The sequence below is a fragment of the Tupaia chinensis genome, unplaced genomic scaffold (genome assembly GCF_000334495.1).
Source record: "Tupaia chinensis unplaced genomic scaffold, TupChi_1.0 Scaffold000251_1, whole genome shotgun sequence".
Classification (NCBI taxonomy): domain Eukaryota; kingdom Metazoa; phylum Chordata; class Mammalia; order Scandentia; family Tupaiidae; genus Tupaia; species Tupaia belangeri.
In genome coordinates, this window is record NW_006159731.1 from 6594374 (window position 1) to 6607259 (window position 12886).

The following is a 12886-nucleotide window of genomic DNA, read 5'->3' on the forward strand; positions in this document are numbered from 1 at the left end:
CGAACAATACAACTTTATTTCCCCAAACTGAAAGACTTTTGTCTCATTCTACTACCCTTTCTCTATCAACCTCCCCCCATTCACAATCAAGTCAAGTAGCACTTTTGCTTCCGTTAATCTCTCTATGACTTTGAATACACTTAGAAATACATTTTTAAAAAATACATTTGATATGGCAGCACTTTGTCAATACAGATGTGCACGCTAATGTTATTCTGTAATGTGTTGTACATGTGACCAGACAGAGAAAAAGAGGGAAAATGAGAAAGTACAGGGGATGGTCACGCTGCTATCCCTTCTCCTCGACTTCTCTTTCAGAATTTTGGGTACCCACTCACACACACCTGACATGTTTCAAGCCACCAGGTCCAGGACTCAAACTGCACTGTCGGCCATATGGCATCCGGTCACCATAACCACCATGGTACTGGCTGGCTCACACGTAGATCATTTTAAAAAGGCATCATGACCACACTTTAACAACGAATGCTTTATTACAGTGATTACCTCACTATCTACCTATCTATCTGTCATCAACTATCTATAGATCTAGTAAACAAAAGTACACCTTAAATATATACAATTTTAATAGTCAGTTACATCCCACAATAAAGCTGGAAAACAGGCAAATGAAAAAGTGGAAAGAGATATTGACAACCTATAATACATGACAAAAGGTTAATAACCTTATTATGTAAAGATCTTTTAAAATTGATATGAAAAAGTTGTATCAAAGACATGAACAGTTTATAAAGGAAGAATGACCATTGGCATGCACACACACACAAAAGATTCTTGATTTATATAAATTGACTGAAGAATTTTGGACATCACATCGGCAGGAAAGTGATAGACATTTGATAGAAATCATACTTTGTGTAGCCATATAACCATGATTTTCAGTAGAGTGTTCAATAAATTACATGAGATAGTCAACACTTTATTATAATACAGACCTTGAGCTAGATGATTTTGCCCAATTTTAGTTAATGTCAGTGTTTGGTGCATGTTTAATGTAGGCTAGCCTAAGCTATGATGTTCAGTAGGTTACATGTATTAATGCATTCTCAACTTACAATATTTTCAATTTATCATGTGTGTGTCAGGAAATAAACCTATCGTTAAGTCAAGAAGCTCTCAATACATTAATTAAAAGTAGTTAGGATAATGTTTTTCATCTATGACATTGGCAAAGATTTAAAAACTGTTTGTAATAACCTCTTTCAACTAGAGTGTGGTGTGGGGAAACAGACACCTTACACACTGCTGCCTAGGCTACCTGGAAGGCAAGCTGACAATTTATATCGAAAGATTCAAATGTTGTTTATTCTTTCAGGAGTACTAGTGAATGTATTCAAGGATTAAAAGAATATTCATTCTGAGACATTGGAAATATACTAAGGTTTTTGTTCAATTAATAGGGAAATGGTTAAATGAATTCTAAATTATGACTCATTTACAGAAAGTAGTATTAGGTCCTATAAAGAACATGTGTTGTTCTAAGAACATGACCATGATATTATGTTAAGGGGCAAACAAGTCACATGTTGAGTATTACCCACCATAATAACAGTGAATAAACAAGGAAGCATATTTGTAAAAAAAAAAAAAAAAAAAAAAAAATTAGGAACCAGCAGTTCATGTAATGGCTATGTCACTGGACTCCCAAGTAGTCAACAGTGGTTCAAGTCCCAGACCTGGTGGCTTAAACTCACACCAGGCGTGTGTGTGTGCGTGCCCAAGATCCCAAAAGGAGAATGGTGGAGAAGGGATTGCGACATGGCCATTTTCCCTGGGGGATGATTTCTTGCTTTTTCTCTCTCATTCTCACTCTGTCTTTCTGGTGAACACACACGCCCTATAGCAAAAACTTCTCAAAAAAATAAAAACCAACAACTATAGGAATATATAAAAATTTAGATAAAAATAATATAAATGTGATAATGATTTTGAATGACTATAGATGACTCTCAATTTCTTCTTTTAGCTTATGCTAATTTTCTACATTCTTCACCATGTATTCCTCTTATAATAGAAAGTATAATGGAAATAAATGTGTATTGGTTATTACATAACATGAATAACAACACCATTTATTAGAACATATGTAAAGCACATTCTCAATAATCTTCCAGTTCTGTAAGATATTATTTTAATAATTTTCCATACTATTGAGTTGTTGGAAAATTCATGACTATTTTTTGATGTTTTCCTATGTTAAAATGCATCACTTTTCCAACAACGAAATATATTGTCTGAAGACTCTGTGAGATATCTATTTTATCCCAATTTTAAAGATGTGCAAACTAAGACTAAGCAACTGCACCAAATAGTCTTACTGCTAAGTGAGACATCTCTGTTATTAAATGAAATTCTGGCTCTTTCAATTCATGAAGGGCTGCCTTCCACTTAATCCTTCTATGGCAGTAAAAGAAGCCAACCGAGCATTAAAATACAGTATTGCTAGAATTCTATTCTGGATGCTTATAAGAGCAAGCCAGCATATCATTATTTTTCATTTCATTGAGTTTTTTTAATGACAAATTTTGACTGTAAACTCTTTTTAGAATGGAGAGTTCAAATTAAAATGTCAGTTCTGATTCAGTGAAGATGCTTCACTTTCAAAATATTTAAGGAAAATATTTTCATCAAAACCAGGATGATTGGATGTTAGAGTATGTAACTGTCATGATAAGTTCCATCATTTAATAAAAAGATTTTAGGTCTTATTATGCAAAACCTGAAATGTTATAATGCGTAAAAACCTTAGTCTCAAAATTATACATGAGCATATGATATTTACATAAATATTTTAAACATATGCAACAAGTTCAATATCTTCATACATTAGTTTGTCAATGTTTGTGATAAACAGTTCAATCTGTTGACAAGCAGTCTCCAACACTTACTGACAACGATAGCACCCACTAAACTTCCATACTCCAATATAATTTACTGATAAATTGCTATATACTTTGCTAAGACTCATGTCTTTCCATATATACCTTTGTTACCTTCTTCTTTTATGGGAGATCAATATGGACCTTCGAGGTTCACTTTAGTCTAAGTTGACAGTCTCTAGACAAACAAAATTTTTATACATTTCATTACTCAGAAAAATCTCACAGTTTATGCAACTGTAACCCCAAATGGGCCAGCATGTCACAAATAACCTATTAGAGTCAGACCTCACAGGTGATTTTCACTTGCATTTAGTTCACTTCTAGTTGGGTACAGATCTCTTCAACTAGTTTAAGAGAAGAGAGTCATGCAAATTTCATTTCATCTCTCCTTCTTTTCCGGGAACTAGAGCAATCCCCATCCTAGTTCATCTCTCTACAACATCTCCTTTTGCCTTCACTGTTCTCTAAAAGTTTTGGAAAAGATGAGAAAGAAAGAGTTCCTTTAGTCCTTCCTCCTCTGAGAATTCCTGAGCAGCCTTCCATGGGCCACAGAAAGCTGCAATAGAGCCAGATGTGTACGTTGATACTGAAGTCCTAAATATTGTGTGACTTTGTCTCCCCTCCTTTACCTTTTCTCTTAGCCTTCATCTTTATTTTTCTGCCTCACACAAAGACCACCAGCCCTTCCTGATGTCCCCCCAATATGACCTACTTCTAAAGGAAATGAAAGCAAGTCTCTCCATTACACACTGGCTCATTGCTGTCTCTGCTGCTTGGTTTTTGTTACTTTTTAAGGTTACTTATTTCCTTCCATGAGAGAAGACAGACACAGAGAGAGGTACCTCTGGCAGCATCTTCATGTCATGATCCATCCCTAGTCTCAGCCAGCCAATCATGGGCAAGCACATCCTAACGTGCAAAAGGAAGCCTCAGAAGATGAACATGGGACAGTCCCACATGCGTTCAGCATTATGGAGCATTGTTACTACAATGCCATAGGATGGCCCCTCTGCTGCTCAGGTTTATTTTTATTTATTTATTTATTTATTTTTTTACTACTTTGGACCACACCATGATTCCTCCTCAGCTAAGCTATACAGGTGACTTAGCAAGGGTATTATATATGTCTTAATTTTAAGTAGTTTTATTGCTCATCAAATCCCAATTATACATATACAATTACATTTACTTCCTTCTATTTATTTACTTGTTGGAGAGATTTTTGCTATAGGATGCATACACGCTATAGAGACAGAGTGAGATGGAGAGGGAGAAAGTGAGAGGTCACCTCCCACAGGGGAATGGCCATATCCCAGTTGCTTCTCCTCCTTTCTCCTCTCAGGATTTTGGGTATACATGCACATGAGTCTGGCATGAGTTTCAAGCTGCTGGGTCCAAGTCTCAAACCAAAGTCGGCCATGTAGGTGTCCAGTACCCTAACCATTATGTCACCTTCTGGCCCCACAACTACATTCTTTTAAATTGATTTGATCCCAGTTACCAAAATGTATAAAAACTGATAGTCTACTGAATTCAACCAAATTTCTTTAGTCATTGTTCTTAGACACAGTAAACCATGATTGGACAGATCCATTAGAAATCAAAGTAAAGAGGGTTTGGCAATGTCCAATTTCAGAAAGATCCTCCTAATTGATCCACAAACAAATTAAAATTATTTAAAGAGGCAAACAGGGGGCGTGATGGTTGAGGTACTGGACTCTTGCATGGCCTACTCCTCTTCAAGTCTCAGACCGGGCGGCTTGCTACCTCAATTTCGCTCTTTCTCTCTATCTGGTGAGTGCATGTGCTCTATAGCAAATTTTAAAAATAATAATAATAAAATTAAATAAATAATTATTTTAAAACCAAGTACTTAGATTCTAGTACTTAACTATTCTAAATTTATTGCACATTACAATAGAAAAATTAGACAAAATAGCTGAGAACTCAGGTAAAGATTACACAAAGAATTTGGAAAATGATGGAAAAAATATAAAATAGTGTAAAATAAAAAGGCTATTAGCAAGTTAAAACCAGAAGCACTAAAGAAACTTTTATTCTATTTATGAAAAAATAAAACTGTCATGAAAAATGAAAAACTGTTAAGAGTAGGTTTTATAGAGGGTTTGGAACTCACTAGGGGAAAGGTGGCTGAGCACCATTTCAGAAAGGATATGAGAAATGACACATAAATGGAAGCTAACAACTGCATGAGGGTCTGGAACAAAAGTTATAAGAAGTAGCTGAGGGAGCAGCAGATGGCATAGCGGCTATATTGCTGGACTCCCATGTAGTCAACTGTGGTTTGAGTCTCAGACCTGGTAGATTAAACTCACACCAGTTGCACGTGCATGCATGCCCAGGATCCTAGGAGAATGGAGGAGAAGGGATTGCAGCGTAACCATTACTCTGGGTGGGAGGGCGGAATTTCTCACTTTCTGTCTCTCTATCTCTTCATTGGACACACACTCCCTATAGCCAAAATCTCTCTTAAAAAAAAACAAAGTAGCTAAACTCTTCACATATCTGTCTCACACACAACCCACACTGCAGACAATTGAAGATGGTTATAAATTCTTCCGTTTCCATCAAGAACTAGACTTTATCTCTCTACTTCTTGAATCAGAGTTATTATTGTCTCTTTGGCCAATGAGACATTAGTAAACATTATCTGAGGCTTGAAAAACACTTGTACCTTGAGGCTTGCCTTTTTCTGCATTTGACTGGTATCCTGAGACCACTATAGACAAAAAAGAACCCAAGTTAGCTTACTGGATGATGAAAAATGAAAGATCTCAAGGCAGAAAGCTGAGACAACATCGACAACCAATAAACAGCCACAGGCAGGTGATGAGAGGCCACCCTGCCAGCTTACTATGGATACATGAGTAGCCCAACAGACATCGCTGGAGCAAGCCTAGAAAGAGAGTTGTATCAGTCCACAGAATTGTGAGCTGTGTAAATGACTGTTGTTAATTTAAAGTTTATCTATTTTTCCATGAGCAAGAAAGAGAGAGAGAGAGAAGCCCCAAGAGGTCTTGAGGCCATGATCCCCCCTCGAGCCTCAGCCTCAGATCATGGGCCTTCAATGTAATTGGCATATTCCTAGGGAGCATTTCCGATGCTAACATGGAACCTTCCCAGAGTGGACCAAAATGTCATGTTTTAGCACTGTGCCACCATCTGGCCCCTGGTTGTTGTTTTAGGCACTATGATTTAGGGAGTTCTTGTTTTGCAGCCAAAGTACACAACACACACACACACACACACACACACACACACAATTTTAGCTTTTTGTTTTCTCATTCAACATTACTGCCATCCAATTAACCAAATAAGTTTCCAGCTAATCACTTGGTTTCAGTTTTTCCTTCCTTACTTTCTTAGACACTGCTGTCAGATTAGCTTTTCAAGAAAAGCACAATTTTGCTCCTCTTGTTTGCCCGATTGCAAACTTCTAATATTCACTCACTCATTCAATAAATATTTACTGATGGTCTGCTACATGCCAGTCACTAATATAGATTTAAGACATACAATCTTTTAAAAATTATTTATTTTATTCATTATTATTATTTTTTTAAGTTTGCTATAGGGTGCTTATGCCCACAAGAGAGAGACAGGGAGAGAGAGAGAAACTGAGAAAGCAAGCCACCAGGTCTGGGACTTGAACCATGTTCAGCTTTGTGGCAGTCCAGTATCCCAACCACTGTGTGACCTGCTGGCCCAAAAATACAGTCTTAAAATGGTATACAAATTCCATGCTCCACAAAACGAATATTCTAGCTTGTCATTTTCTATGGTAAGAATTCTCCAGGACCAGTCTGTGATGTGGGGGATAAGGTGACTAGATTCCACATGTCTGGATGTGCAGTTCCAGTCCTGAAGCAGGCAGTTTGAAAAACCCCACTAGATGTGTGGCCAAAAAAAAATCCCAAAAGGAGGGGAAAATGGAGGAGCGCGATTGTGGCATGATCATACCCTGTGGGGTGGTGCTTTCCCTCTCTCTCTCTCTCTCTCTCTTTCTGTCTCTGGCATGCACATCTGCCCTCTGTGGCAAGGATTTTTATAAAAAGATAGTTCTCTAGCCTGACTCTACATAGATCACTAGGCAGACTTAATAATTATGTACAGTACTGAAAATAAACAATGGAATTATAAAGTATACATTTTTGTTTTATTTTGATTTGTTTTTTAAGAGAAATTTTTTGCTGTAGGGCTCATGTGCTCGCTAGAGAGACAGAGTGAGACAGAGACAGCTAGAAATCACCCCCCAGGGGTGATGGCCATGCCACAGTCCTTTCTCCTTCATTCTCCTCTCAGGCATACATGCACACATGACTAGCATGAGTTTTAATCTGCTGAATCCAAGACTTGAACCACACTCAGTCCTTTGGGAGTCCTATGACATAACCATTATGCCATCTGCTGGTCCCAAATTATTCATGGTTTTCATGGTTACCTGTAAGGAGAGGAAGCAGCTAGGTGATAGGACAGGCTAGATTACCTTGCCAATAACTTATTTTATAAATTTAAGTCTGGAACCATGTAAATATTCTATATACCTATAAAACAAAATTAAACTTAAAAATTAATTTCTAAAAATGAAAATGAGTAACTTGATGAGTTTTAATGTGTAATTGATTGCTAGTGTAATCAAACAGAAGAGCTATTCAAAGCAACTTTATTCTTTTAAAGAACTATTGCATTTATTTATTTATTTATTTATTATTTGTTTTAGGGTACATGCAATCACCAGAGAGACAGAGAGAGAGAGAGAGAGAGAATTTTTTTTTAGAGGTTATTACAATAGGACTTGTGTGCTCACTGAACAAAAAGACAAAAACAGAGACAGAGACTGAAAAAGAAACTGAGAAATCATCCCCCAGGGGGAATGGCCAGACTGCAATCCCTTCACCACCATTATCCTCCTTGGATCTTGGACACAGACACACACACATACACACACGCTCCAGATATGATTTTCAAGCCACTGGGTCAGGGATTTGAACCCTGGTTGGCCACATCGGAGTCCAGCGACAGACCCACTACACCATCTGCTGGCCCCACAAAGCAACTTTAAAACAACAAATAGAGAAGAATGCCCTTGGTAGCATATACAACTAAAAGCAAAAAAATGTTTTTCTTTATTCGTGATGGAGTATGTGCACACGTGTGTGTATGTAAGAAGAAGATCATCCTCCACAGGGTCTACTCATGCTATTACGCTCTCCCTCCAGTCCTCCAGCTTCTGGATCTTGGGCACTCGTACACGGGTCTGGTGTGTTTCAGGCTGGGACTATGGTTGCCACATGGGATCTGGTTTCCCTAGTAGTGCATTACCACTGCACCACAGAGCTGACCCAGAACTAAAAGAATTTTTTTTTAATTTCAATAATAACATTATTAGAAAAAGTATTAGTGATACATTTGTATGTGCATTGTAGGACAAAACAATGGTTTACTATACAATATTCTTGTTCTAATATCCTTGGTGTCACTGAGAACTGAGAGTTTTGGGGAACCTGGGGAAAAGGAGCCACAAATAAATACTACACCCTGCTGTGCTGAATTTAAACTGAAAGTTTCAATATGAATCCTTGGTGGCATATTACTTTTCAAAACAAGATCTTCATAAATTCTTTCATGAAAAATGCCCAGAAAAGTTGTCTAGTAGCAATAAAAGCCACTAGCATCCATAGTGCAGTCTCAAAATATGAGTTCTTAAGGGAAGGTGCCAGACCAGAACTCCTTGGAAGAATAACAATTGCAGTTTGGGGGCAAGAAATGTACACAATGATCCCAGAAAGACTTGTCATACAAGAAAGAAAATATTGTTTCCAAAACCATTATGGTCCTGTAAAAAAATAAAACAAAGCAAAACAAAAAATCAGGAGCCAAATTGAAATTCTCACCAGGCAAAGAAAGAGATTTGAGCATCGATAAAAGTAACATTGCAGGGGCTGGCAAGTGGCATGGTGGTTAAGGGCGCTGGACTCCCACATGGCCAACCATGGTTCAAGTCTCGGACCTGGTGGCTTGCTTTCTCACTTCCTCTCTCTCTCTCTGATCAAACTGGAAAATAACAATGATAATAATAATAAATAAAGTTAAGTAAAATAATTCTTAAAAAACAAGTAACATTGCAAAGGACTAGAACATACTAAACACTTTAAAATTCATTCAAAATAATAATTAATTAACCAATAGGGTCACTTGCACAAGGTAATAAACATATTTATTATTTTGAAAATTGATGAATCATGTATCCACTCTTTACTGTCTAAACTGAACCACTGTTTAAGTAGATAATAGACAATTTTTTTTCAGAGTACCTTAAAATAAGTTGAAAGGACATCACCATTTTTCAATTTCTATTTAATTAATAAATCTAGGCCTTGGTTATCAGTGGCTGCTAACAAAGCCCTCTGTGTGATCCTAATGCTCAGCTAGACTGAGAACTGTTTGACTATCTTACCACCATTCCATTGCTTCCAGTTACTCAACCATATGTGTGTTTCTCCATGGTTCTATCAGAATTAACTGGGCTCCTGGGGCCAGCAGGTGGCATAATGGTTGGGGCGCTGGACTCCCACCTGGCTGACCACAGTTCAAGTCTCAAACCTGGCAGCTTACTTTCTCACTCTCTTTCTCTCTCTCTCCTTTCTCTCTCTCTCTCTCTGTATCACTCTGGTCAAATTTAAAATAATAATATAACAATAACGATAATAATGATGAATAAAATTAAATTAAATTAAATAATCCTCAAAAAAAAAAAAAGAAAAGAATTAACTGGGCTCCATGTTGAACATGCTGGTTTCTGATCTCACCCCAGAAATAGTAAAGCAGACCCTTGGAAGGTTGGGTTGAGGCCTGAGAATATTGCATTTAGTAAAATTCATGAATGATTCTGCCTTCAACTCAAGACGAAAATCACCTTCTCTGTGCTCAAAAGTACAGGACTTCTCATTGTTCCCTAAACACAGTGCTGGCTCTATCCCTCCCAGGCCTTTGTTCATTTTATTCATTCCTTCTTCCACTGGAAATGTCTTCCCCTTACCGTTATCCAAATCGCACCTACTCTAAAACCAAGTTCAAAAATCACCCATCCATGAAGACTAATCCTTTCAGCTGAAGTGATTCCTTCTGCCTGTGAACTCGGATTTTTCCCTTCACACAGATTTAGATCTGTTTCTATACAATTCTTCAGATGGTTTACTCACCAATACCATACACTGCTTTAAGTCAAAGACCCTTCTCCTTTTTTTTTTTTTTGGCACTGCCAGACTCTTTTATTGGCTACTCAGAGCTACATTAGCTGTTGCCACCAGGAATTCTGCTTTTCCTTGTGCTGCCCTTCCTGTGTCTCCTGAAACAAAAATAGAGCCAGGCTTTCCCTGTGGCCCCGGGAGTCCCCAGCAGGGCCCCTCCCCGAGCTGGTCTCAGCCCCATATCCGCTTCTCTCATCCAGATGTCCACTCAGACTAGGCTTCATCCCAGACAAAGAACCTTCTTCTTATTGCTAAGTTTATTTATTTGTTTGGTGAGGGAGCGAGACAAGCACCCTCAACGGGGTCTCATGCTCTGACCCTCCTCATACCCTCCCAGCCAGGCAGGATCACAGACCTGCATGTGCCCACCGTGTACAAGTCCATCTGGGAACTGAATCCCGATCTTCCACATGGCTTCAAGCATTGCAGTTTTGTGCTACTGCTGCGTAGTCACTGTTTGGGCCAGTCAGAGGACCTTTTTTTACATATGTTAGTAATTTCAACTCTGTTCGGACATATGTCCAATCAATGAATCAATGAAAACATAACAGTGATAGTGTCCAGAAGACTTGTCCATTAAGCGCTTTTCTCTTAAGGGCTAGTTAACGTAACCTCATTCCACCATCAATATGCAAAGAAATACCTCTCAAGGAAAGGCGGTAGTGGGAAAAAGGCGAGTCAAGATAAATGACTATCAACATTTCTCAAGAATCAGCTAGATCAGCTATAAAACCTTAACTACTTTCTAAATCAAAAGGCCATGCTTACCGTTTTTACAAACTAAAGAAACTGGTTTAAAGGAAACTATTCTAAAGTTCTATTTTAACATATAATAACTGTGTCCAAAAAGTGTTGAATATCTTAAGAGGTCGTTGCTTTATAAAAATGTAAATAAATCTGTTTTTATGTAGAAGTGTGCTTACCCATTTTATAAAGCTTCTAAAGAAAAGTGATATATTTTTATGAAGTCCTCTATTTCACAGTCCTAAAAGAGAAGGGGGGTAAAAAACTGTAAAACTTTTGAGAGGTTTATCATTCTAAATTAATGGATGGGACTCACTGAGTGCTTACTAAATACCAGGTGCTACATTCAGTGGTTTACAGGCAATTTTCTCTGTCTTCCCAATAATGCCATATGTATTAGGGTTGATAATGGTTTACTGAAGAACCCAACGAGACATGGAGCAGTTGGGTAACTGCCCGAGGTCACTCAACTGGCAGAACTGGGAACAAAGAACTCATATTCCTGTTTTGTTTTGTTTTGTTTTAATGGACCCTTGCTTTCTTAGTCCTCTTCTGTCTATAGACAGTAAGGTCGCAATGTTCAGGGAGAAGAGGGGAGGATGAATTAAGGTTGAGAAGAAGATGAGTTGACAAGTTTCAGTCTCACTTCACATCTTAACCACCTTCCTTGTACAAATCTGTCTGTCTTACGCTTTCTTCTCCGTAAGGATGGACCATTTGACACAATATGACGATTGTGTAAGATGATGTATGTGAAGGCTTAATAAATAAATACAAGTATTAGTAATAATAGCTAGTGTCACCAACTTTGGTACTGGCATAAACAGGATGTCCTTGTAGATTTCTCATTACTGGATAATCATTTAATTCAGTGAAATGCGTTGACTGATTTTGCACTCTGCAGAAATTCTGCTGAAATCACGTAGATAAATTCTCCTTGCTATTGTCCTCTGGGGAGTTTTCTTACCAAATGTTCTAAAGCATTATATATATAGCATTTTATATATTTAAAAGGGTATAATATTTAAAATGTTGCAGATCTTTATCCAGACCCAAATGCACTAACTAAAGTGCTCTCAGCAACTTCTCTCCACAAGTCTCTTGTAAGCAGACTGCTCTGCTTGTCCCAGATACTGCTCAAAGGGACTGGCCCAGGAAGGTTCAGGGCAGTCCACCTATGATGATTCATCTTGCCAACAATACTCCTGCAATTTACCCTGCTTCTCCAGGAATAATGATGATCCCTATTTTTTTCTTAGAGTAATCCTTCTGGAAGGCTCAGATCTGGCAAGAGGGAATGTTTTGATAGGACCCTGACTCCCTCAGCATGCCCTTCCTCTCTCTCCCAACTCCTTCCCTAATTTACTGGGTGAATGTAATAAGTCCTAAGTCTATTTGTTAGGATGTCAAGCTCAGAAAAAAAAAATCCATCTCTCACATTCAGGTGATACAAATGAGGTTTTATGGCATGGTCTGAGTCCATGGTTAAATTCTGGAGTAACCCAATGTGTGATTATGTGAACTTCTTCCCTCAAAACGATGTGGTATTTGAGCAACGGAATCAATAGAAGCACCAAGAAGATCCTGAGCATTGTTGATGAATTATTACCTTTTTGTTGACCTGTTCTGGTTACAGATTATTATTTGTGGAAAAATGTTTACAGTCTCTACATTGTGAGAAATATAAACAGTTTGCAATTTGTGATATTTCTGTGCACAATCTTTAGTCTTCAGAAACAAAATGTGTTACTAGTATCTAACTGGATGGGAATTCTTTTTAAGTAACAAAATTAAACATCTATTTATAACTTAGAAATAACTTTACAAATATTTTGACAGAATGATTCAGATATTCATACTAATGAGCGCACTTTTTTTCTAGCAAACAGTGTGGTTCTCATACCTCTACAAAGGCTGAAAATCTCTTGCTCTCTGGGGGACTCTTTCACATACTAATTTACAGAGATA

General features: G+C 37.7%; 1 non-coding gene across 1 annotated transcript; it reads right to left on the reverse strand.

The window, feature by feature from the left end:
- Positions 1–10337: 10337 nt before the first annotated feature.
- On the reverse strand, positions 10338–10404 carry LOC114007906 (small nucleolar RNA SNORD99). The gene has a single exon (XR_003549480.1). It is a non-coding gene; the product is annotated as a small nucleolar RNA SNORD99 (small nucleolar RNA).
- Positions 10405–12886: the final 2482 nt, after the last annotated feature.